The sequence below is a fragment of the Polypterus senegalus genome, chromosome 10, assembly GCF_016835505.1.
Source record: "Polypterus senegalus isolate Bchr_013 chromosome 10, ASM1683550v1, whole genome shotgun sequence".
Taxonomy (NCBI): Eukaryota; Metazoa; Chordata; class Cladistia; order Polypteriformes; family Polypteridae; genus Polypterus; species Polypterus senegalus.
In genome coordinates, this window is record NC_053163.1 from 52,028,157 (window position 1) to 52,052,156 (window position 24,000).

Consider the following 24,000-nt stretch of genomic DNA (forward strand, 5'->3'; position numbering starts at 1 on the left):
TATCCTGCCGACTACGCCACTGTAATAAAGAGACACAACACATAAAGGTTTGGGGTTTTTCCGGCCCCATATACTGCAACAAATGAGCCAAAGTAGATTGATACATGAATTGTAGATCTAACAGAGACTGCCAGAATGGCAGAATGGGGAAGATTTATGATGAGGGACCGGAAATGAAGAGTGATGCATGCTGGGAAGGAACCGAGATGGATTCTGGGATTGATGACGTCATCAGGACTCGACAGAGGGAGGGCGGAAGTGGGGATGCGTGTTCAGGAAATCATAGCAGGATCATGGCGGTGATGTGTCTTTCTTTCTGCAGAATAAAAGAGAGAGAGGTTAGTACTCCGCCAATCTCCTCTGGCATGTGCTTTCACGCTACCGTTTAGGTCCTTACGTGGCCCCCTACTCGCACGTGCGTGACACTAGTAATATATTAACTTTATTGAATAATTGTATTCCATAATATTTTTTTATGAATAGAAGTGTTTTTTACTTTCTGCAAGTCATTAGTATATTGTATTTTTTCAATTATTTCCTAAAAAAACATATGATACTAAAGCTCAATGCTTCATAACATATCCACAATAACATTTTTGTTTCTTATCTTTTAAAATGTGATTTTAATTTATATTATTATATTACTTTGAAACATGACATCTTTTAAATTCCGTAGATTTTTCACTGCCATCTTCTGTGCTGTGTAATTTAAACTGATTACATTACCAATGTTACTTAAATAAAAATCAGGACCATCTCTCTCTCTCTCTCCACCAAACCACAACAACCCCCAATTGGTCTTTATTATTGCATCTTGTATCTGCACAATTAAATACTTGGGAGTTTAAAATCACCACTACTATATTATTCATATTTTGTACATTTCTCTCTACTATGTGTGAATTTTTCATAAAAAATATAAGAATTAATTACTACTAGTGTTCAATAAAAGGTGTGCTGTAAATTCAGAGTGACAGAAAAAGATACACATTTGAAACAGAATATGAGACACCACAAGTATAGTATAGTGACCATGCTTTCAAAAAAAAAAACTAGACCCTGATACAATGCTTTGAAAGAGCAGCAAGAACACAGAGTTTCTAAAGCCATTGTCAGAGCTTCAATTAACTTTACCTCATTACATGCCATAAAATACCTGCCTGCTAAGCATTTCAGTGCAAAACATTTTCTTTAATATGGATTCTCAGTTCTTGATTTATCCATAAGCTTTTTCCTTTTTTGCTGCTATTTGTGTACAACTGCCTTGATTTTACTAAAATTTCTAGTCCTGACCCTTGTTTCTAATTAAGATTCCATTTAAGACTGTATTCTTTTGTTTTGAACTGGTTTTGACCCATGGTACCCCTGATGGACAGTTGTTTTTTCTAACTAGTTATGGTTTTAGAAGGATTTACTAATTAAAAATAAATAAAGAACACATTATTTTTAGCACATAAAAAAATAAAAATAACTTGCCTTAATGCTAGAAGTATCAAAAATAAGGCAAATGAGTTGGAGCTGTTTGTAGCAGAGCATAATTATGGTATTATAGCAATAATAGAAACCTGGCTAAATAACTAAGATGGGGATGAATGTAACATTGAGGGATACAAAATTTCTAGGAAGGATGGAAAAAACAGAAAAGGAGGTGAAGTTGCTGTTTATGTCAAAGAGAATTTAAATGCAAGTCCTCTTCAGTTGGGCGATGAAGCCTCATTCTTTTGAGGACACGTGGCTTTGCCTGGAATGCATTAAAAAAGAGCCTTTATTTTAGGAAGGTGTTAAAGACCACCCAATGCAGACAGTAATTTCAACACACATCTTTTTTGTAATTGTAAGCAGGAGTTCATATCAGGAAATTCCAATAAAGTTAATTGATAGATTGTTTAAGGGAGGAGAAATTTGGTGGGTGGGGTTGGGAGATAGAGAGAAAAAAAAGAGAAGTGTTATTGTGTAGCTCAATGCGGTATCTCCACTATTGTATTATTAAAGAAATAAATATAACTGGAAAATAGTCCACAAAACTGGGGTGGCCATCTCTTTGTGCTTTTAAACACATCGAAGACTCAGTCGGCTACTCTACCGAGGTCACCCGCAAGCCAAGAAGAACCGCTGCCGAATTCTGGTAAGGAGAGTAGCTGACTCTTAACACTCGCTCTTACACTAGTGGCAGCGGCGGTTGGTTAAGTTTGTGGACATTAATTTGCATTTCTATAGACAGCGTGGATATTACCGCTGTTGCTTGAGAGGACACTTTAGTAACTGTTGGTGTCAGTTTTACAAGTTGAGCTACGTGCTTTTTTTTTTTTTTGCGTACTGTGCTTTTTTTTGCTTTTTTTTCTGAAACATGGCAGATGACGAGCAACAATCTGCTGTTATTCCACAGCAAAGGGCTATCGCCAATACTGTGAACATGCAACTGCCGTTTAGAGTCGAATTGCCTCCACCTTTCACCAGCGACGGAGTTGAGCCATTTACTTAGTCTTCAACTAAAAATCCATGAGCATGGTGCAGTGACACTAGATGCTGCATTGAAAGTAGCATGGCAGTGTGAAGCTGCCCCTTCAAATGTCATGCCAGTGACTGTCACACAAAACAATGCAGACAGCCGTGCTGCTGATCCTATAACTGACTTAGTCGCTGCTATTGCTGATCTCCAGACTGACTTACGTGACTTACAAAAGTCTAATAAATGCTATACTGATGAGAGACTGGCCAAACACACACAGCAATTTTCTGACCTTAAACACGAAGTGAAAGGAATAAGGAGCACATCTCATGCCTGTGGAATGTCATCACTCAAAACAACGGAACTACCATCGGTGCCACTGTCAGGACTGGTACAGTTCTACCCAAAATTCCTACGCAGGAAGAAATCACTCTCTCTATGATGACATCTCTACAACATCTTTCCGAGCTTCATCACCTCGTTGTTACACTTATTCTGATGATGACTGCTTTCCTGAAAATGGTGATCCCGGCTCACGGAAACATCGAAGCCGCTCCCCAACCTCTCAGCATCCAAGGGTCTACCGTTCCCGAACAGATCACCATAATAATTTTTTCCCTCCAGGTACTTTTATGATAATTCACCTGTCCACTCTCCTTCAGGTGAGCGCAGAGCCCATGCTGCAATACATTCTTCTAACTCTGATTATAGTGACAGACCCCATAGAGGTGCTTCCCTATCACCAGGTCCCCTCTACAGACAAAATAGACCCTCCTCACCCACTATGCCACACCACCGGAGACATACTTCAGATAGCTATCACACATCTCGCACAAGACGGGTGCATTTTGTTACACCAGACAACACTCTGTCTTCCTCTAAACATAGTCTGGGAAACTATTAGAAGCTGATATTGAGGACCAAATGTCAGTTTCTGATCACGTATTGGTCAACCCGCAAAATGTTGATTCAAATGCATACATCATCCCTACTCCATTTATACAACTCACAATAGCTGGAGATGAACTCCATGCTTTAGTAGACACTGGCTCTGGTGTCTCGCTGATCACAGATGACTGCCGCAGATCTTTTCCAACATTGTCTTCTCAGCCCATCAGTAAGACATTTATCCTTTCTACCTCTGTAACTGGGCACTTCTTGGATATGTTAGGATCTATTACTGCCCCTGTACATATTGGAGACATTACCTTTTGTCATGTTTTTCATTTGGTGCATTCTTCTAGCCACCCTGTGATTTTAGGATGGGATTTTCTAACCCAGCATCATGTAACCTTGAACATGCCACATGCACATTTGTCATTGTATGACACCACAGTGGCTCTCTCCTCCCCTCAACATCTTGTCCCTGTACAGTGTGCCGCCACTACTGTCTCATCAGTGACTGTCCCAGTTTTGTCAGAAATGGCAATTGTTGTTTGTTATGGGAAGCTGTATAGCTTCGTCCCATGTCAATAATTTTGTTGGCATTATAGAGCCACACCACTCCCCTACGCTGTCATTAGCTGTCTCTAGAACATTAACATCAGTAAACAATGGAAATGGCAGAGGCTTTGTCAGAGTTGTTAATCCATCCACAGACCCTGTTTCCCTCAGTGAAGGATGTCCTTTTGGTCAGCTATTTTCCATCACGGGTCAGGGACATGAGGAATGCACCTTAGTGTCAGCAGTTACTGCTAGTAATGCGTCTAACGAAGCACTGCCACAGGTGGACATGTCTGAAATGAATTTGTCTTAAGCAGATGTAATACAGCTTGAAACATTACTAACGGACTAATCGGATATTTTTAGCTCACACTCTTATGATTATGGCAGAACAAACCTGGTCACCCACAGTATCCTTACAGGGGATGCTAAACCAATCAAATTACATCCATATAGAGTTTCTCCAGCAACCCAGGTTCTGCTGCAACAGGAAGTGGAGAAGCTCCTGGAGCATAATATTATTGAGGAATCTCATAGCCCATGGTCGGCTCCAGTTGTATTAGTTAGGAAAAAGGATGGTACCCACAGATTTTGCATTGATTATCGTCGCCTTAATGCAGTTACTGTTAAAGACTCTCACCCACTTCCCAGGGTTGATGACACACTGGATAGGTTATCTGGTTCCCGAATCCTTAGTACTATTGACCTTACTTCAGGATATTGGCAAATTCCACTTGATCCAAGAAACAAGGAGAAAGCTGCTTTCTCTACAGGTGTTGGGCTTTATCAGTTCAGAATGATGCCAATGGGTATTTCTAATGCCAATCCAAGTATTCAGGGCTTGATGGAATTGGTGCTCCGTGGCATATGTTTAATATATCTTGATGACATTATTGTCTACAGTGAGGATTTCTCCCAACACCTTCAGCATTTACGTGAGGTTTTCCTATGTTTCTGTGAATCTGGGCTCAAGCTCAAACTCACAAAGTGCCATCTGGCACACTCCTCTGTCATATTTTTAGGCCACTCCATTTCGAGTGAAGGCATTCAGCCAGATGCTACAAACACAGACAAGGTCACATCATGGCCTGTCCCACAATCACCTACTCAGGTCAGAGCCTTTATTCCTATTTGTTCCTATTACAGACAATTCATTAAACAGTTTCCCATACCGCTGAGCCTTTGCATCACCTTAGGCACAAAGGTGTGCCACTCATCTGGACAGCTGAAGCAGATGAAGCCTTTCACACACTAAAACAGGCTGCACGGTGGGCTGGCTGCCTGGTTATCTTCGCATAGCAGGTGGGTGGCAGTGGCGGTCACAGTGTGATGCAATATGGTTTGTACCTCTTGTCGTCATAAGTGGTGGTCCCCTAAGGGGAACGCTGCTGTAGGTGCATCAGCTACATGAAAGTGTTCAGCACCACAATCAGCTGGGGACCGATCAGACGATGCTGGTACCTCACTGTTGTTTTTGATATACATCTACAGGTTGGAGTTTGACAAGTCAGAGTCCTATTCAACGAAATTACGTGAAACGTCCATGGAGCATTTTGCTTTGCACAATCGCTTTGTCCTCTCCCCAGATGTCGGTGCAGAGGTTGTTTACTCTTTGCTACTCTCACATGCGTAGGTATTCGAGGTTAAATCAGCAAAGCTATGTAACTCTCCTTCTAGCAAAGAGAGTCGACCTAAAATGTAAGGACGAGTTTCATTGCAGTTTACAGCTGATTACCGTCCTCTACCCCTGAATTTTGACAAAAGTCAACATCAGCCCTGAAAGAGTTAATATCCCCACCAATCATGGCATTTCCCAACCTGTCAATTCCTTTTTTTCTATACACAAATGCCTCTCTTCATGCTATTGGATCTGTTTTAGCACAACACATTTATGGTAAAGAGCATGTAATAGCATATTCTAGTCATTTGCTCTCAGCTTCAGAGAGAAAGTGGTCAACATTTGACCGTGAGCTCTTTGCTATTGTTTGGCCAGTCCATCACTTCCACCATTACTTAGCTTTCCATCCCTTCACCATCATCACAGACCATAAACCCCTGGTTGGTCTTAAAAAGCTTCCTTTAGATCACGACCCCACAGGAAGAAGGGCACGATGGTCTGTCGAGTTAGATCTTTATGACTGGCATGTTATCCATCGTGATGGAGCTAAACATCTTAATGTTGATGCCCTGTCTCGGCGCCCACCTGATCCTTCCCAGATTGCTTTGTCATCATTACCTGTCACATCAAGTACTCAAACTGCAACAGCTTCAACCCAGACTGATGTTGTTTCAACACTCACTCAACTTCAGCTCACTGCTTCTCAATTTTATACATCACGGCCAGTTTCAACCACTAGTCTTGTGCACATACAAGGGGATTGGAACATTGCTGAACAGCAACAGAAGGATCCTGATCTTACAACTGTTCTCTCTTGGCTGGAGAGGGGACACCGACCCCCTCTTTGGAGACTTCATAATGCAACCACTTATCTAAGGAAACTATGGTCACAGTTTGGTCGTCTTATACTAGATAATGGACTGTTGTATCGATGCTTGTGCTAACCTTCTCACCGGAAGTCACTGCGCACTGGAGAGATACAGAAGGACTGGAAAATGGCAAATATCATCCCATTATATAAAAAGGGTGAAAGGGCAGATCCAAGCAACTTTAGGCCAGTAAGCTTAACATGCATCACAGGAAAATTAATGGAAGGAATTATTAAGGATATAGATTGAGCAACACATGGCAAGGACAGGAGTTATTCTGAACAGTCAGCATGGTTTCAGAAGAGGGAGGTCGTGTTTTACTAACATGCTGGAATTCTATGAGGAGGCAACAAAAGGATACGATCAAAGTGGAGCTTATGATATTATTTCTCTAGACTTTCAGAAGGCATTTGATAAGGTGCCACATGAGAGGTTGGGCATCAAGTTAAAAGAAGTGGGGGTTCACGGTGATGTTTTTAAATGGGTGCAGAATTGGCTCAGACACAGGAAGCGGAGGGTGATGGTGCGAGGAACCTTATCAGAATTGGGCGATGTTAAGAGCGGTATTCCACAGGAGTCAGTGCTAGGGCTACTGCTATTATATAGGCGCCGCATCCGAGTGGCAGCCTTTCCAGCAGCTCCGTATATGACTTTATCTTTTTACCTTTTTATCTCTATTTTTCTCTATTTCACTGATAACTTCTACCACTTTCTTTTATGTGGAATTGCTCCCTGGACACTTTTTACTATTTTACTATTTGACATGGATTTTTACACTCCGAGAATCGCCTATTCAAGTAGTCAGCTTAAAGCACTGAGAAGAAATGCTTATGCCAGTGTGGTTCCTTATTTGCCTGACGAGGTAAGAAGACGATATCGGGGCAGCCGAGCCGGCGCAAAGATAAAAAATAAGATTAAATCGAGACAACTTGAGAGAAAATGGCGTTATAAACCGTCGGTGCCTTCTGTGATCCTGGGAAATGTAAACTCACTACCAAATAAGATCGACGAACTGGCTGTGCTGGTGAAAATGTCAGAACCTACAGAGAATGCAGCTTGCTGTGTTTTAGTGAAACGTGGCTAACGTCTATCATCCCAGATGCTAACGTGGAGCTACCCGGGTTTAGCACAGTTAGAGCGGACAGAGACGCAAGTACCTGCGGAAAGAAGAAAGGAGGAGGACTCGCTCTCTATGTCAATACAAAGTGGTGCAACTCAGGACATGTAAACGTTAAAATCTCCACTTGCTGCAGGGACATCAAACTGTTGGCCGTAAGTCTGCGCCCCTATTACTTGCCCAGAGAGTTTGGACAGGTGATTGCTGTTATTGTTTACATCCCCCCTCAAGCGAACGCGAGATGGCGAGTGACATCATCCATTCTGCAGTTGCTAAGTTACAAACGCAGCACCCTGAGGCACTTGTGCTAATCGCTGGAGACTTTAACCATGTAACGCTGGACAAAACATTACCTGCCTTCTCCCAGTATGTGGATTGTAACACTCGGGGAAACAGGACTATCGACCTACTGTATGCAAACGTTAAAGACGCATACAGCGCCACCCCGCTGCCTGCGCTTGGGAAAGCAGATCATAACCTGGTTCTGCTTCAGCCTCAATACAAACCAAGAGTGAGGGTGCTACCTACAACTACACGCTCATTCAGGAAGTGGTCCCCTGAGGCAGAGCAGGCTCTGACAGACTGCTTTGGAACTACAGACTGGGATATATTGCTTGGGTCACATAGTGAGAACATTGAAGAGGCTGTTGAATGCACAACTGATTACATCATCTTCTGTATGGACATTGTAGTTCCAGTAAGAACAGTATGCTGCTATGCTAACAACAAGCCATGGGTTACAAGTGACATCAAGGGCCTTTTGAACCAGAAGAAAAGGGCTTTTAAAGGTGGTGATAAGCATGAACTCAAGTGCGTGCAGAAGGAACTCCGAGTCCCGCTCAGGGCAGCGAAAGAGCAGTACAGGAGAAAGCTGGAGCAGAAGTTGCAGAACAACAGCATGAAGGAAGTATGGGATGGGATGAAGATTATCACTGGCTGCAGCTCGAAACGGGGTGCCGCCATCGAGACAGACGTGGAGAGAGCAAACCAAATGAACAACTTCTTTAATAGGTTTGATCACAGTAAACAACTCTCACCTCGGAGTACTGCATCCTCCAACCATCCCTCTGCTGATACTAGCATAGTTGAGACATCCCCACCCACAATTACAGCAGTCCAGGAGAGCTGAAACGTCCTAGTGAGCTGAATGACTTCCGGCCTGTTGCTCTGACGTCACATCTGATGAAGACCATGGAGCGGCTGCTGCTTCACCACCTGAGGCCACAGGTCCACCACACCCTCGACCCTCTGCAGTTCGCATACCAGGAGAAGGTGGGAGCGGAGGATGCCATCATCTATATGCTTCATTGATCCCTCTCCCACCTGGACAGAGGCAGTGGTGCTGTAAGAATTATGTTTTGGACTTCTCTAGCGCCTTCAACACCATCCAACCTCTGCTCCTTAGAGACAAGCTGACTGAGATGGGAGTAGACTCACACCTGGTGGCATGGATTGTGGACTATCTTACAGACAGACCTCAATATGTGCGTCTTGGGAACTGCAGGTCTGACATTGTGTTCAGCAATACAGGGGCGCCGCAGGGGACTGTACTTTCTTCGGTCCTGTTCAATCTATATACATCAGACTTCCAATATGACTCAGAGTCCTGTCACGTGCAAAAGTTCGCTGATAACACTGCTATTGTGGGCTGCATCAGGAGTGGACAGGAGGAGGAGTACAGAAAGTTAATCAAAGACTTTGTTAAATGGTGCGACTCAAACCACTTACACCTTAACACCAGCAAGACCAAGGAGCTGGTGGTGGATTTTAGGAGGCCCAGGCCCCTCATGGACCCTGTGATAATCAGAGGTGACTGTGTGCAGAGGGTGCAGACCTTTAAATATCTGGTAGTGCAGCTGGATGACAAATTGGACTGGACTGCCAATACTGATGCTCTATGTAAGAAAGGTCAGAGCAGACTATACTTTCTGAGAAGGTTGGCATACTTCAACATCTGCAGTAAGATGCTGCAGATGTTCTACCAGACGGTTGTGGCGAGTGCCCTTTTCTACGCGGTGGTTTGCTGGGGTGGCAGCATAAAGATGAAAGACGCCTCACGCCTGGACAAACTTGTTAAGAAGGCAGGCTCTATTGTAGGATTAAAGTTGGACAGTTTAACATCTGTGGCAGAGAGACGGGCACTAAGCAAACTCCTGTCAATCATGAAGAATCCACTGCATCCACTTAACAGTGTCATCTCCAGACAGAGGAGTAGCTTCAGTGACAGACTTTTGTCACTGTCCTGCTCCACTGACAGACTGAGGAGATCGTTCCTCCCCTACACTATGCGACTCTTTAATTCCACCCGGGGGAGTAAATGCTAACATTAATTTTATTTTAATTTTTTTCATTTTTATTACTATTTAATTTAATATTGTTTCTTTGTATCAGTATACTGCTGCTGGATTATGTGAATTTCCCCTTGGGATTAATAAAGTATCTATCTATCTATCTATCTATCTATCTATCTATCTATCTATCTATCTATCTATCTATCTATCTATCTATCTATTTTTAATATATATCAATGATTTAGATAGGAATACAAGTAACAAGCTGGTTAAGTTTGCAGATGATACCAAGATAGGTGGATTAGCAGATAATTTGGAATCCATTATATCATTACAGTAGGATTTGGATAGCATACCGGCTTGTGCAGATTTGTGGCAGATGAAATTTAATGTCAGTAAATGTAGTGTTACACATAGGAAATAAAAATGTTAGGTTTGAATACACAATGGGCGGTCATAAAATCAAGAGTACACCTTATAAGAAGGATTTAGGAGTCATAGTGTAATCTATGCTATCAATTTCCTGACAGTGTTCAAAAGCCATTAAGAAGGCAAACAGAATGTTAAGTTATATAGCACGATGTGTGGAGTACAAGTTCAATTAGGTTATGCTCAACCTTTATAATGCAGGTGAGGTCTAATCTGGAGTATTGTGTGCAGTTTTGGTCTCCAGGCTACAAAAAGGACATAGCAGCGCTAGAAAAGGTCTAGAGAAGAGCAACTTGGCTGATTAGAGGGCTAAAGGCTATACACTATGAAGAAAGATTAAAATAGATGAACCTTTTAAGTTTAAGCAATAGAAGATTAAGAGGTGACAAGTGTTTAAAATTATGAAGGAAATTATTACAGTGGATTGAGACTGTTATTTTAAAATGAGTTCATGAAGATCATAGTGACACATTTTTTTTTTATTATTAATTTTATTACAATCCATACAAAACAATCAAGTTTTTACAAAAAGAAAAATTGAGTTAAGAACAGATCGATCCCCACCCTGAGAGAGAGCAAGCCAAACGGCGTAAAATTTAAGGCTTGTAAACATACCTAAATTAATAAATTCTCTGTGCTTTATGAACTTATTTTAAAATATTACTGATTAGATCCTGCCATGTTTTGAAAAAAGTCTGTACGGATCCTCTAACTGAGTATTTGATTTTTCCAATTTCAAATAATATAACACATCGGTTTCCCACTGACTTAAAAGAGGAGAGTTTGGGTTTTTCCAGTTTATCAGAATATGTCTGTGTGCCAAAAGTGTAATGAATGCAATCACAATTTGTTTGTCTTTCTCCACTTTAAGCCCTCTGGAAGAACTCCAAACACAGCCGTTAATGGGTTAGGAGGGATTGTGAGTCCAAGGCTGTCTGAAGGTAATTAAAATTTTTGTCCAGAATAATGTTAATTTGGTGCAGGCCCAGAACATGTGACCCAGTGAGGCTGGGGCTTGGTTGCAACGTTCGCAGGTTGGATCATGCCCTGGAAACATTTTGGAGAGTTTTAGTCGAGACAGATGTGTTCGATATATAATTTTGAGTTGTATAATTGTATGCTTTGCGCATATGGAGCTCGAGTGAATTCTCTGCATTGCTACTTTCCACTCCTTTTCTGATATATTAATTGAGAGATCTTTTTCCCAGTGTCCTCTTGGATCTTTGAAAGGAGGGGATTGTAAAAGGATTTTATATATTGTAGAGATGGAGTCTAATCCTTGAGATTGAGCAATATTTTTTCCAGCATGGATGAGGGTGCAAGATGAGGAAAATCTGGAAGGTTCTGTTTAACAAAGTTCCTGATTTGAAGATAGTGAAAGAAATGTGTAGCTGGAATGTTAAATTTGGAATGTAATTGTTCATAGGATGCAAAGACGTTGTCTATATAAAGATCTCTAAGCAAGTTAATTCCAAATTTTTCCAGATATTAAAAACTGCATATGTTTGTGAAGGTTGAAAGAGGTGGTTCTCTTGCAGGGTGCCACAGATAGAAGCTTCTCCGTCTTAAAATGCTTTCTACATTGGTTCCAGATTCTAAGTGAGTGGAGCACAATTGGGTTATTAGTGTATTGCCGATAGCGTGTGTTTATTGGAGCACAGAGCAAGGAATACAAAGAAGTACTGCAGGATTTTACTTCTATTGCGGTCCAAGCCTGTGTATGTTCTTCTATTTGTGTCCAGGTTCTTATCGCCTGTATATTTGCTGCCCAGTAATAAAACTGGAAGTTAGGTAGAGCCATGCTGCCTTCTGCCTTTTGTCTTTGTAGGGTCGCTCTTTTGATGTGTGGATGTTTTGAATTCCAAATAAATGAGGTTATTGTTGAATCTAATTGCTTAAAGAATGATTTATTAATGTATATTGGGATGTTTTGAAATAAAAAGGAGCTTAGGAAGAATATTCATCTTAACAGTGTTAATTCTTCCAGCTAGTGTGAGATGAAGGGTTGACCATCTATGCAAGTCTTGTTTAATTTTTTCCATGCAGACAGCGAAATTTTGTTGATAAAGAGCTTTATGTTTACTTGTGATGTTTACCCCTAGGTATTTAAACTGTTCTGCAATGATAAAAGGTAGGGTATCTAATCTAATATTGTATACTTTTATTCAGATTAATTCTGAGACCAGAGATCTTTTGAAATTCTGTGAGTGCTGCTAAGACTGCAGGCACAGAATTTTCTGGGTCCGAAAAATACAGTACCATATCATCTGCATATAATGAGATTTTCTGTTCCAGTCCTTCTCTGCTAATCCCCTTTATCTGATCAGTATTTCGACAATGTATTGCCAGTGGTTCAATGGCAATGCAAACAACAGTGGTGACAAGGGCATCCTTGTCTAGTGCCATTCTAGTTTAAAGTAGTCTGAGCAAATGTTATTGATGCAAACTGAAGCTTCTGGGTTAGTATACAATAATTTAATCCATGCACAAATGTTCGGGCCAAACCCAAACTTCTCCAATATAGTAAAAAGGTATTTCCATTCAATCATGTCAATGCTTTTCTGCATCCAATGATAATAATATTTCTGGGGTGTTTGATTTAGTTGGTGAGTATATTACATTAAACAGGCGTCGAAGATTTGAAGATAAGTGCGGCCCCTAATAAATCCAGTTTGGTCTTGTGATATTACGAGGGAGCACTTTCTCCATCCTTCTAGCTATGATTTTAGAGAGTATTTTAACGTCGTTATTCAGAAGTGAAATTGGTCTGTATGATGCACATTGTAATAAGTCCTTATTTTGTTTTGGAAAGACAGTGATTAGTGCTTGGCGAAAGGTTTGTGGAAGAGATTGGTTATCTCTGGCTTCTGTAAATGTTGCTAATAGGAGGGAGCTAGCTGAGCGGAGAATTTCTTGTAAAACTCTGCAGGGTAGCCATCAGGGCCTGCTGCTTTTCCACCTTGGAGTGACTTTATAGCATCTAGTAATTCTGATAACACCAGAGTTTATCAAGTTCCTACACACTAAAAGCGTCTATTTGTGGTATCTGTAATGTATCCAGAAATGCATTAGATTGTATATTGTCTTCTTTAAACTCAGTAGTATATAGGGATTTATAGTAATCTCTGAAAGTGTGCATTATATTTTTGTGTTCGATGATTTTATCTCCGTTCGTGTTAGTGATTACAGAGATTGCGTTGCGCACTTCTTGCTTGTGAATTTGTTGAGCTAAAAGCTTATTAGCTTTCTCTCCATGTTCATAGTAATGATGTCTGGATTTGTAAATTAGTTGTTCAGTTTCTTTAGTTGTCAAGAGGTTTAATTCTGAATGTAGAGCCTGCCTCCTCTTATGTAGAGTCTCGCTTGGTAGTCTGGCATGTTCTTCATCTATTTTAGTAATTTCACTTTTTATCTCTGCTACTTTCTTCGCTTCGGATTTATTTCTGTGGGAAAGGTATGAGATAATCTGTCCTCTTAAGAAGGCCTTAAGAGTTTCCCAGGGTATTCCTGCAGAGATCTCGGGGGATGTATTTGTCTCTAGAAAGAATTTGATTTGTTTGGATATAAATTCCGTACAATTCTCATCAGCTAATAGAAGCGGGTTGAGGCGCCAGCTGCGGGGTGAGTGTATGGGGCTTAGTAATTTCAGCTCCAAGATCATAGGTGCATGGTCCGAAATAACAATAGCATCGTATCTGATGCTACAAATTGTACTGTTCTATGTATGAGAATTCCCACACCTCTAGTTTTCTTCGTAAAACTAGAATGGAATATTTGACCAGTCCAGTCTTTTTGCAGCCGGAACTGATCCTTGCTTAGTAAGTGGGTTTCCAGTAAAAATACTATTTTAGCATTTAGACCTGTTAGGTGAGAAAGTACTTTCTTTCTCTTTAATTCGTGATTCAGGCCTTTAACATTCCAGCTTACGAAGTTAACTGTCCCATCATGGAGACACTGATTCTGAGTTTTTGATGTCATTTTATAGTCTTAACTGGAAGTGAGATAGTTTAGGTCTTAATTTCCTATTTCCCTAGAGTTGTTGCCATGCAGCTTATTATTACGTTGATAGTTATAATTATAAAGATTGAGAGGATAGATTAGGTATAGATCAAGCCTGCTCTCTTTTTCTCCCCCCCTTAACCCCCCACCCTCCCTTTTTGCCTCCCCAAGTGAGGCTAAAACCCACTTCACGCAGTCCCAGTCCTCTGACATACCCAGAGACAGAGCACGTCCAAAGCACAACAAGCCCCCATGCAGCGGTGCTTTATGGTTTAAAGATAGAGATATCTGTTACCAATATAGTCTTTAAAAAAAGAAAGAAAAAAAAAGAATTTTGCACTTACAATATACATACAGTATAGTCTTCAGCAATTTTAGTGCATTAAGATGATACACCCAGATAATAAACCCGGGTGATGGTGTTAAAGATGTGTCCAAAATAAGCATAACAAGTCCTAATGCAGTAATAGCAATAACAGTAAACCAAGGGTATGATATTGAACAGTCTCGTTTAGGGTAGAGATGAAATAATTAGAAAAGAAAAAGAGAAAAAAAAGGAGGAAAAAGTAATTAAGCACAATAAAACATAAACAGATAGCGCCCTAGTAATACTAATTAATAATAAGAATATATGAGAATATATGAGAATATATGCTGATAAAAAACCCGTATTTTAAAATGAATAGATCAGACAGTGGATTATTAATCCTAGCTTTATCATTTACCGCCATAACTCACTATTATGTATCAGAATAGTCCCGGGATCAGCTTTCTTAATTCATTTTCTGCTTCTTCCTTGCTAGCGAAGACATAGAATTGACCCTGCCATTCCACTTTCAGTTTTGCCGTATACAGGAGGCTGTATTTGACACTGGCTTGCCGTAGCCGCTGTTTAATATTATAGAAGTCTTCACGTTTAGTAGCTGTTGCTGGAGAGAAGTCAGGGAAGATACGAATGTGGTTATTTTCATACATAATATCTTCCTTGTTTCTGAGGAGTGCCATCACCTCTAGCTTAAATGATAATCGTTCAAAACGAACTATAAAAGATCTTGGTCTGGGTCTGACGGTGTTTGATCCGCGTACGTGGTAAGCCGCTGCTATCTCAGATTCTGCTTTAAAGTCGTCCTTGATTATTTTAGAAAAAAGTTCAGCTGCGAATTTCACAGGGTTTGAACTTTCTCGATTCTCCGGCAGACCTTCAATTCTGACATTATACCTTCTACTCCCATCTTCTAAAGCAGCCAGTCTGTCTCCAAGTTTTTCTACGAGTTTTTTGCATTCGGAACTGACATTTACTGCTCTTTCCTCGGCACTGGCAGCTAAATGTTCGGCCATTTCAATCCGATTCGTAAATGTCTCCTTCAAATCCTCCAATTGATCAGTAAGCGTGCTCAGTTTAACCGAGTTTTCCTGAATGCGCTCTTCAATTTTACGCAGCACCTGTCGAAGCTCAAGTTTCACCTCTTGACGCAGCCTTTCATTTGCCTGTTGGAATTCCTGTCGCAGCCATTCATTGGCCTGTTTCATCTCCTGTTTCAATTCCTGTTTCAGTCACTCAAGTACCTTTGCCGTTGCTTTCTCATTAGCCTTCTCGCTTTTCTTTATATCTTGCATGAGCTCAGCGAGCAACACCTTCAGTTCAGATAGTTCAATTGTGCTTTCTTGTACCGTAGATGAAGCAGCAGACTTTGCTCTAGCTGGTTTCCCCACTGCTCCAGGCCCGCGTAATTGCGTAATTGAAGCCGCAGACTTCACGTCCCTTTCCAGTTTCAGGTAATCTTCTCCAATCGGCGAGCTATCCAGATCTGCACGCACGATCGCACTTTCGCTCCCCATTTTGCTCTCAGCCGGCGGCGATGTAGCGGACCGTGGTCCCGAGGAGTCTGTGCTTTCGCCCATCTGATCCAGGTCTGTCTCTGAAAGGCCGTATAAGTGACAATACAACTAAATTTGGATAATGGAGAAATTATTTATATCTACTTCACTGTGAGATAATGTACAGTATTATTAATAAGGAGAAATTATTTATATCTACTTCACTGTCAGATAATGTACAGTATTATTAATAACTCCTGTTTACTCATGATGTACTTGTGAAATGGACAACCTTAAGTACAAGAGTACAAATGTAATGATTTTATCCATCCATTTATTGCCTAAAACTGTATAATCCAGTTATAGTTTACTGGAGGAACAGAACCAAGAATAGTGGGTTAAAATTTAGTTATTAAATAAAAATGTAAAATTATACCTTCGGCTTGTAAAACCTTTCAACCTTTTCAGCATCTAGAACACATCTGAACATTCAGTATTTTACTGTTAGTATTGTTTAAGGTTGTATTTTAAAAGTATTGGCTATCTTAATAATTGAGAATTTTTCTCAATTCACTGGTTAAATAAAATTTAAATTAACAGTGTAATAAAGGGTGTTCTTTTAATTAGTGTAAATCATTCATTTATATTTTTAACTCACTCTGTGCAATACCAGGGAGCTGGCCACATCAACTGCAATATAGTACATGGATGGAACTCCAGTCAATTCCAAGCCACCCTTCAACACACATACCCACTTATTTATGCTTGGCCAACATGTAAACCTTTGAAATATGGAAGAAAACTGTACTACCAACAGAAAGCCAGATTGAAGCACAGAGGGTGTGGAAAATTCTTATGTTCAGGTTCTATGCTATGAATGAAATTTTATTCTCTGGACTATGACACCTTCTCTTTTCTACACCACACCAAAATAACTGCAGCCTGAATAGTCAACCTATAGGGCCACACTGCTGTCAATGGTAAGAGTATAACAAAAAGTGGGCAAGTGCATTGGACCAGATCTCTACACTACTGGATAGTATGTTACTTAATGTAGTTAAAGGGATGTTATTACCAATCAGTAGACTGATGAGGATGAATTCCTGTGGTCATTCTCAGATACTTTAAAGAGATTAATTATTTTGAAACTTTAAATGGAATGCAGACCTCCTACCCAGCACTTAATCTCCAAACATTGAAAAAGCAAGTTCAAACTGCTGAGCTTTGAATATTAATAGAAACAGGTTTATCCAAACGTTTGTACGCAACATTTTTGTGTGTATGCACCATTTATACATGAGGCCCCTGGGATATAGACCATTATATCATCTTAATTTTCTTCCTGGCTGCACTCAACAGATTAAGCTTTTCTCTCTGCAACCCAAAGTTACATTTAATTTTAGAGGACCCACCTGAAGGCTTGTTGGTATTATTTTACCCTCTCAGGGCCTTTTCTCCAGAGCAGCTATAGACTTGAAAACTTTTGATGAATATTTCTGTGCTATAGACTTGAACACTTTTGATGAATATTTCTGTGTTCAGAGTAAATGCTGTACATAGAAGTGAGTCCAACATTAATTAGCTTGTATTTTTCAACCTTCCCGTGAAGGTCTCAAAAGCCATTTCCATTCATTAAAATAATCAAACTATGTTTGATTGTGTCCTTCTGTTAAATTTCAAAGGAAAAAAGGATACAATATATCTGCTGCATGGAAAGAGAACCTTTGGATTGTGTGTAACAACCTCAGTGAAAGTTGCATTTTGATGTCACAACATTTGGTATATTTAAGCTTGGAGGTTGGAACTTTTCAGTACTCACCTAATACTATATATAGGCTCTGTCCTTTATTTCAAGCAACACATATGTAAAAAACAGTAGGGATTTAGACATGGAGAAAATAAGGTAATAAAAGCGCACACATTTCTTGAGATCAAATGGTCTGATATTCCCAAATGGAACTGGTAAAAGGACAAATTAAGGAAATGGCCAAATTTCACATGTGCTTTGAGCATAGGAAAGGTAATATAAATAAATTATTATTACTATACAGGAAAATTTGAATTAGATTTGAGCCAATTTGAACCACAATGAAAACAATGCAAGATCAAGTTTTAATTCAAATGCCATTTCCACATGAAAAGCAGTGCATATAAGTATCCTCACTGTGGTAAATTAGTTGGAGTTTGGGCACTTTATTTGAAGAATATAATTATTAAAATCTTCTTGTGCTTTTACACGTGTGTCTGGGATGTCTGTCTGGTGGGTTCAACAGGGCATACCATGATTACAGGTAAGGAGTTTCGGGGAGTGATTGATCGATCTGCCATAAAATTGAGGCAGGTGGATTGCGGCCAGCTTGAAGCTAATCTCCAGAACTCCAAATCCCAAAAGGCAATGCGCGACCCAACGGTGCAGGTGCAGGAGAAGCCTGTCGGCTCGCAGCTGGAGGGTGGGGTTTTTGAAACCCCGAGCATGTCTCCAGCTGATTAGGAAAAGACTTTAACTTTAATGCGCGGGAGCTGGAAAAGCTAATAGAACCTGTCCAAAGCTTTTTTCAGATCATCTCCTCAATTAAAAAAGTGATAGAGGAATTGGGAGCGATGGCTGAGGTACCTCTAAGACATGTGGAGGAATATTTACGCCACTGTGGATGGAGGCTTCCACAGATGACCGATTCGGCGGTACAGGTGAGCATATCCAGTACTGTAAGTGAAGTTGGGATACAGGTCACAAGGGCAGCGCAAGTTGCCAGTATCGGCTGCCAAGTGATCTCACGTCCTACAGTTGATCTAGGCGTGATGACCGAGTGTCCGATATAAGAGTCAGGGCCGTCGGAGCAGCGAGATAGTGTTGGCTTACTGTTTCCTTTAGAAGTTCTCTTGATGGAATAAGTTCTTTTAAATCCCATAGTGAATACGGCGGTAGAAACAAAGAATCACATGAGAGAGTTATACTTAGCTTTCTTTAATGATGATTTTACGTGGTATAACAGAAGAAAGGAAGCCTTAGCAAGACAATATTAAGATATGATCTTGATCTATAGAATCTGCCATTTTCGTCACTGCGCTGAAAGGTTTTTCCGGACAGATGACATCATCCATCCATATGCTTCAAAGGGTTTGGCAGCAGCTCATGCCTTATATACTGGTTGCTCCATGTGCAGGCTCTTTCTCTGGTCTCCAAACAAAGACAGGAAAGGACTCAACTCCACCTCCAAAAAATACAGTAATAGCACAATACCTACATGCAGTTCTCATTCTCCCAACATGGAAAGAAGATTTTGTGCTGAAAGAGGACAAAAGTATACTATTCTGTCTTTTAGGCTGACTATACAATGCTCCAGTTGTCTTTGGCTATCTAGTCCTATGCTTGGCTGGCAATTCTGAATGCTGAGCCCCTGTGTACCATACTTGGTCTGCCTGTATGAATGAATCCATAACAGTGTGCACAGAGACAGTGACATTAAACTTCATATTATAACAAACATATTATAACATTTAACGAGTAGTCCAGAGCCTTAAGACATCAGCCTCGGTCTCACTTAAATCAAAAGGGGTGCAGACAGTAAAGGGTCTCTCTTTAATCCATAGGGAGACCCAAACTGTAAGCAAGTCCCGGAATGAAAAGGAGAACCTGCAAGAAAGGCAGGGAGCTCCTAACATAGAGCATGTGTGGAGAGGACGCTCTCCGCGTGGGCGGGGAGATAGTCCGCCCCCAGCTGGGCAAAAGGCTACGCAAGAAATTGTCGGCCTGCTTCCAGTCCCACAGGATATTACTAAACGGGAGGAGGCTGTGCTATGAATGCCATCGGCCGGGCCACTTATGGCGAGACTGTCCAGGGAGAACCGGGGAGGTTATGAAAGGAAAACAAAAGTGTCAAGTTTCCCTGTTGTTCTCCAGATCTTGTCTTACAGGAAGAAGCCATGGTCCAGTCAGGGCAAACAGTCCCTCCTGGAGAAGAACTACCCTAATGGGGCTGGCCACCTCACATCATAATGTTCGGCTGGGGGAGGAGTACTGTGATGGACAGACGGCGTTTCAGTCTGGCCAGGTCATCCCTCAACTGGAAGAAAGATCCTTTTTAGGGCGCTAAGTACCCCGGGACGCTAGATGGCAGCTCCCCCAGACGGAAGTGGTTCCCCGGATTCCCACAGGGCAGCATGGGACATGGAGTCCGGTTCTTCAGCCCTGTTGGGTGCCGTGGGGGCCAGGGGGACAGTATCACAACATTAACCCGGAAGTACGTCGGAGTCACGAGGACAGAAACTCACAGTACTTAAGGGGCACCTGAAGAAGGCGTTTGACCCAGAGATGGAATACTTCCGGGTCATGGAATTTAAAAAGACTATGGGAAACCCCTGCAGACGGAGCTGGAGTTGGGAGGGTGTTTGACGGAGCTGCTGGGAGTGGAGGATTGTTAGTGCGATTTTTGTTATTAATTATTGGAGAATTGTGGAGAGTGCGGTGCTTTGGGCACTTTATTTGAAGAATATAATTATTAAAATCTCCTTGTGCTTTTACACATGTGTCTGGGACGTCTGTCTGGTGGGTTCAACGGGGCAAGAGCGACGCCTAGCATCCACAATGTCTTCATTCAATCACACACACACTTATCTATAAACTTACTGCATCCAGCCCATCTGCACATTTCTAGCCAAACCAAGCTTACTCTCATACAAGCCATCTGCACTTTCACTATGTAAGACATTAAAGTAAACAAGGCATATTTGTCTATTGCTTGGACCACTGCTGCCTAAATAAATTCAGGCAAGAAGAAAGCACGTGCATTGCAAATCACAGTTTGTGGTCCCCTCAGCTGAGCAGGCTTTTTTCTTTGCTCCCTGGTTCACAGCAATATGAAGTATGCTTCCCCTCAACATGGACTCATGGATAAAGACTATACTTCCAGTAAATATCAATGCATTTCAAAAGTGTCCTTTATACAGATCTTAATAACCTACAGGGGAAAAGTAAGACAGAACAAAGTGGGTAAGGACTTCTTTATTTTTTCCTCAATACTGTAAATGTCAAGATGTTATTTTTTTCTGAACATTTCTATGATTTTCCAATTTCAAAAAAATAAAGCACCATAACCCTTTTTGTGTGATAATTTAATTTCCACTTATTATTTTATCATTTTAACAAATAAACTGACAGGAATCTTCTAGTACAAACCTGCTTACTCAAAAAGTTTTTAGTAAGCACTCTCTGGGTCTGTTGTCTCAGTGTATGTTCTGACCATGCTAAGTTATTTCTAGGTGAGGGAGACATTTTATTCACAACTGTGCCAGTTGGTTGATGGGTGCCCACGAGGTGATGCTCTTCTGGTCATAGGTAACTTCAATGTGACTACTGGCACTGACATGGCTGACTATGAGTATTGTGTCAGTCCCCATGGGTTTGGTGACTGGGGTGAAAGTGGGTCCATGTTTATTGACTTTGCTAAAGGTCAGGGGCTGCAGATCATTGCATCCTGGTTCCAGCACCCTGAGCCGTATCGTTGAATTTGGTACTCCAATACTGGTGGTGTAGTGAAGAATATCAATCACATCCTTGTGGACAGAATCTGGAGGCTCCTACAGAACTGCACAGTCAACAGAACTGCCCAGTTTGCGAATTCTGGCCACAGACTTGTTGTTGCTACTCTGAATATCCATCTTAGATTCAGTAGGCTACCACCTACTAAGAGAATGATGCTGGATCTGGCCAGACTCCAAGATAAGTCTGTTTCTAATGTGTTTGCATGCAGTTTGCTTGAAGAAGTTGCAGACTGTGTGTGACTGCTGATTCTAATGTGATTTCGGAGACCTTCCATGACAGGATCCTGAAGGTTGTGTTGGTGTTGCCAGTGTTCCCAGAAGGAGGTATTTCATCTCACAGGGCACCCTGGATATCATTGAGATGAGTCGCAGCACACGGCTTGATGAAAACTCCAGTCTGTACCAGGAACTGAGAAGGACAGCTACAAGGACTCTGAGGGCAGATAAGAAGGCATTTACTAGAGGAATCTGTGAGGAAATGAAATATCATCTATGGCCTAGTGAACCATGTCCTACTTACAGAGGAACTGAAGCATTAATCACATCCAAATCTGTTCCTCAGAGAGTCACAGTCAGGGCGGGTGATGAAATGGTCCTTACAGATGATGCTTTAGTTGTGACCTGCTGAGCTGGCTACTTTGAGCAGCTGTTTAATGCCGATCTTCTGGCTAGGACATTGGACATCTCTGGGTCCACAGTTCTTCAGGCTAATCCTCCAATTAGCTGTAAACCACACAATCTCACTGAGATTGCAAAGGTGGTGAACCAGCTGAGGGTAAGGAAGGCTGAAGGGATCTGTGGACCTCCCCAGGCTGGTAGTAACATTGTCCTCCTGGCATTGCAAGTAATCTTTACTTCCATGTGGCATATCATCCCAACCACCTGGAAAACGGGATTTGTCATCCCTATCTGGAAAGGGAAGGCTGATCACCTGGATTTTGGCAACTATAGGAGGATAACATTGCTATCTGTGCCTCGTAAGGTTCTTGCTAGGGTCATCCTGAATAGGATCTGCGATCACCTGCTTACCCACTAGCGACCGGAGCAGTCTGGATTTACACCTATGAAGTCCACCATCAACTGCATCCTGGCATGGAGGGTTCTCATCGAGTGCAAATGAAAATATCGGGAGACTTTCTTTGCAGCCTTTGTTGATCAAGCTGCCCTGGGACATCATGAGACTTTGTGAGATCCCTCTGAAGTTGCTGGATATCATGTCCGGCCTTTACATTGGAACTGTGAGTGAATGATTGTTGAGTTTGTCAGGGGTGTGTTCTTGCTCCTTCTTTGTTTAATGATTACATGGACTGGGTGTTCGAAAGGGTCGTGGAGTCCAGTGGCTATAGGGCATTTGTTGGTGAAGAGAGATTAACTGATATTGATACTTCCAGTGATGCTATGATCTTTGCACAGACAATGGAGGCTTTGATCGGGGTTCTCGAGAGACTAAGAGAGGAGTCTGAGTGTCTGGGTTTGCAAGTGTCCTCGATAAAAAAAACCAAGATCCAGGTACAGCCATCAGCAGTGTGTCTGACTGCAGAGGGAATGTTGACCTTGACGAGAGGTTTACTTACCCCAGCAGCGACATTCATGTCTCTGGTGACTTTTCCAGTGAAGTCATTAGACAGATTGGGAGAGCATGGGGATCGTGAGGTCGCGGGAAAGGAGTGTGAGGTGCTCCCAATATCCGTTCAAAAGGAAGAGAGTCCAAGTCTTTAGAGTCCTGGCGCTACCTGTTTTGCCTATATGGCTGTGAGACAGGGACACTGTCTAATGACCTGGGACAAAGACTGGACTCCTCCAGTACTGTGTCTCTTCAGAGAATCCTTGGGTACTGCTGTTTTGATTTTGTATCAAATGAGTGATTGCTCATGGAGTCCAGAATGAGGCACATTACCTGAATTGTGGCATTATGGCCATGTGGCATGATTCCCTGTGGCTGGACCAGGCCAAGTGGACACCCACAAAATGCTGTGGCAGATAGATGGTCATTTCCTGGAGGATAGGACTGGACCGCGTGTATTCCTGGGGGGTTGCCAACTGTGATCCCAAGCTGTTTTGTTGAGTGGTGGGTGCAGAAACGCACTGTACCAGTGCATGCTCCCCAATCTGAACTGACCTGACCTGAAAGTCATGGTAAACCAAGCTTCCAAACTGAACAATTATCCTATTCAAAAAACTCAGAATTTACTTGCCTTGATAGGTGGTGGAGAAAAGTTCTCAAAATTAGATATGTCAGAAGCATATCAGCAGCTAAAATTACATGAGGACTCAAAAAATATACTTAGATATACTTGCTGGACTAGTTTCATCAGCCAGGGATGAATCACCGAAAGAATGAGATAGATCTGTATATAGACAACATCTTTGCATTCAACGAACAATTACACCTCACATTTAACTGTCCAGCAACGTGTTTCTTTCAC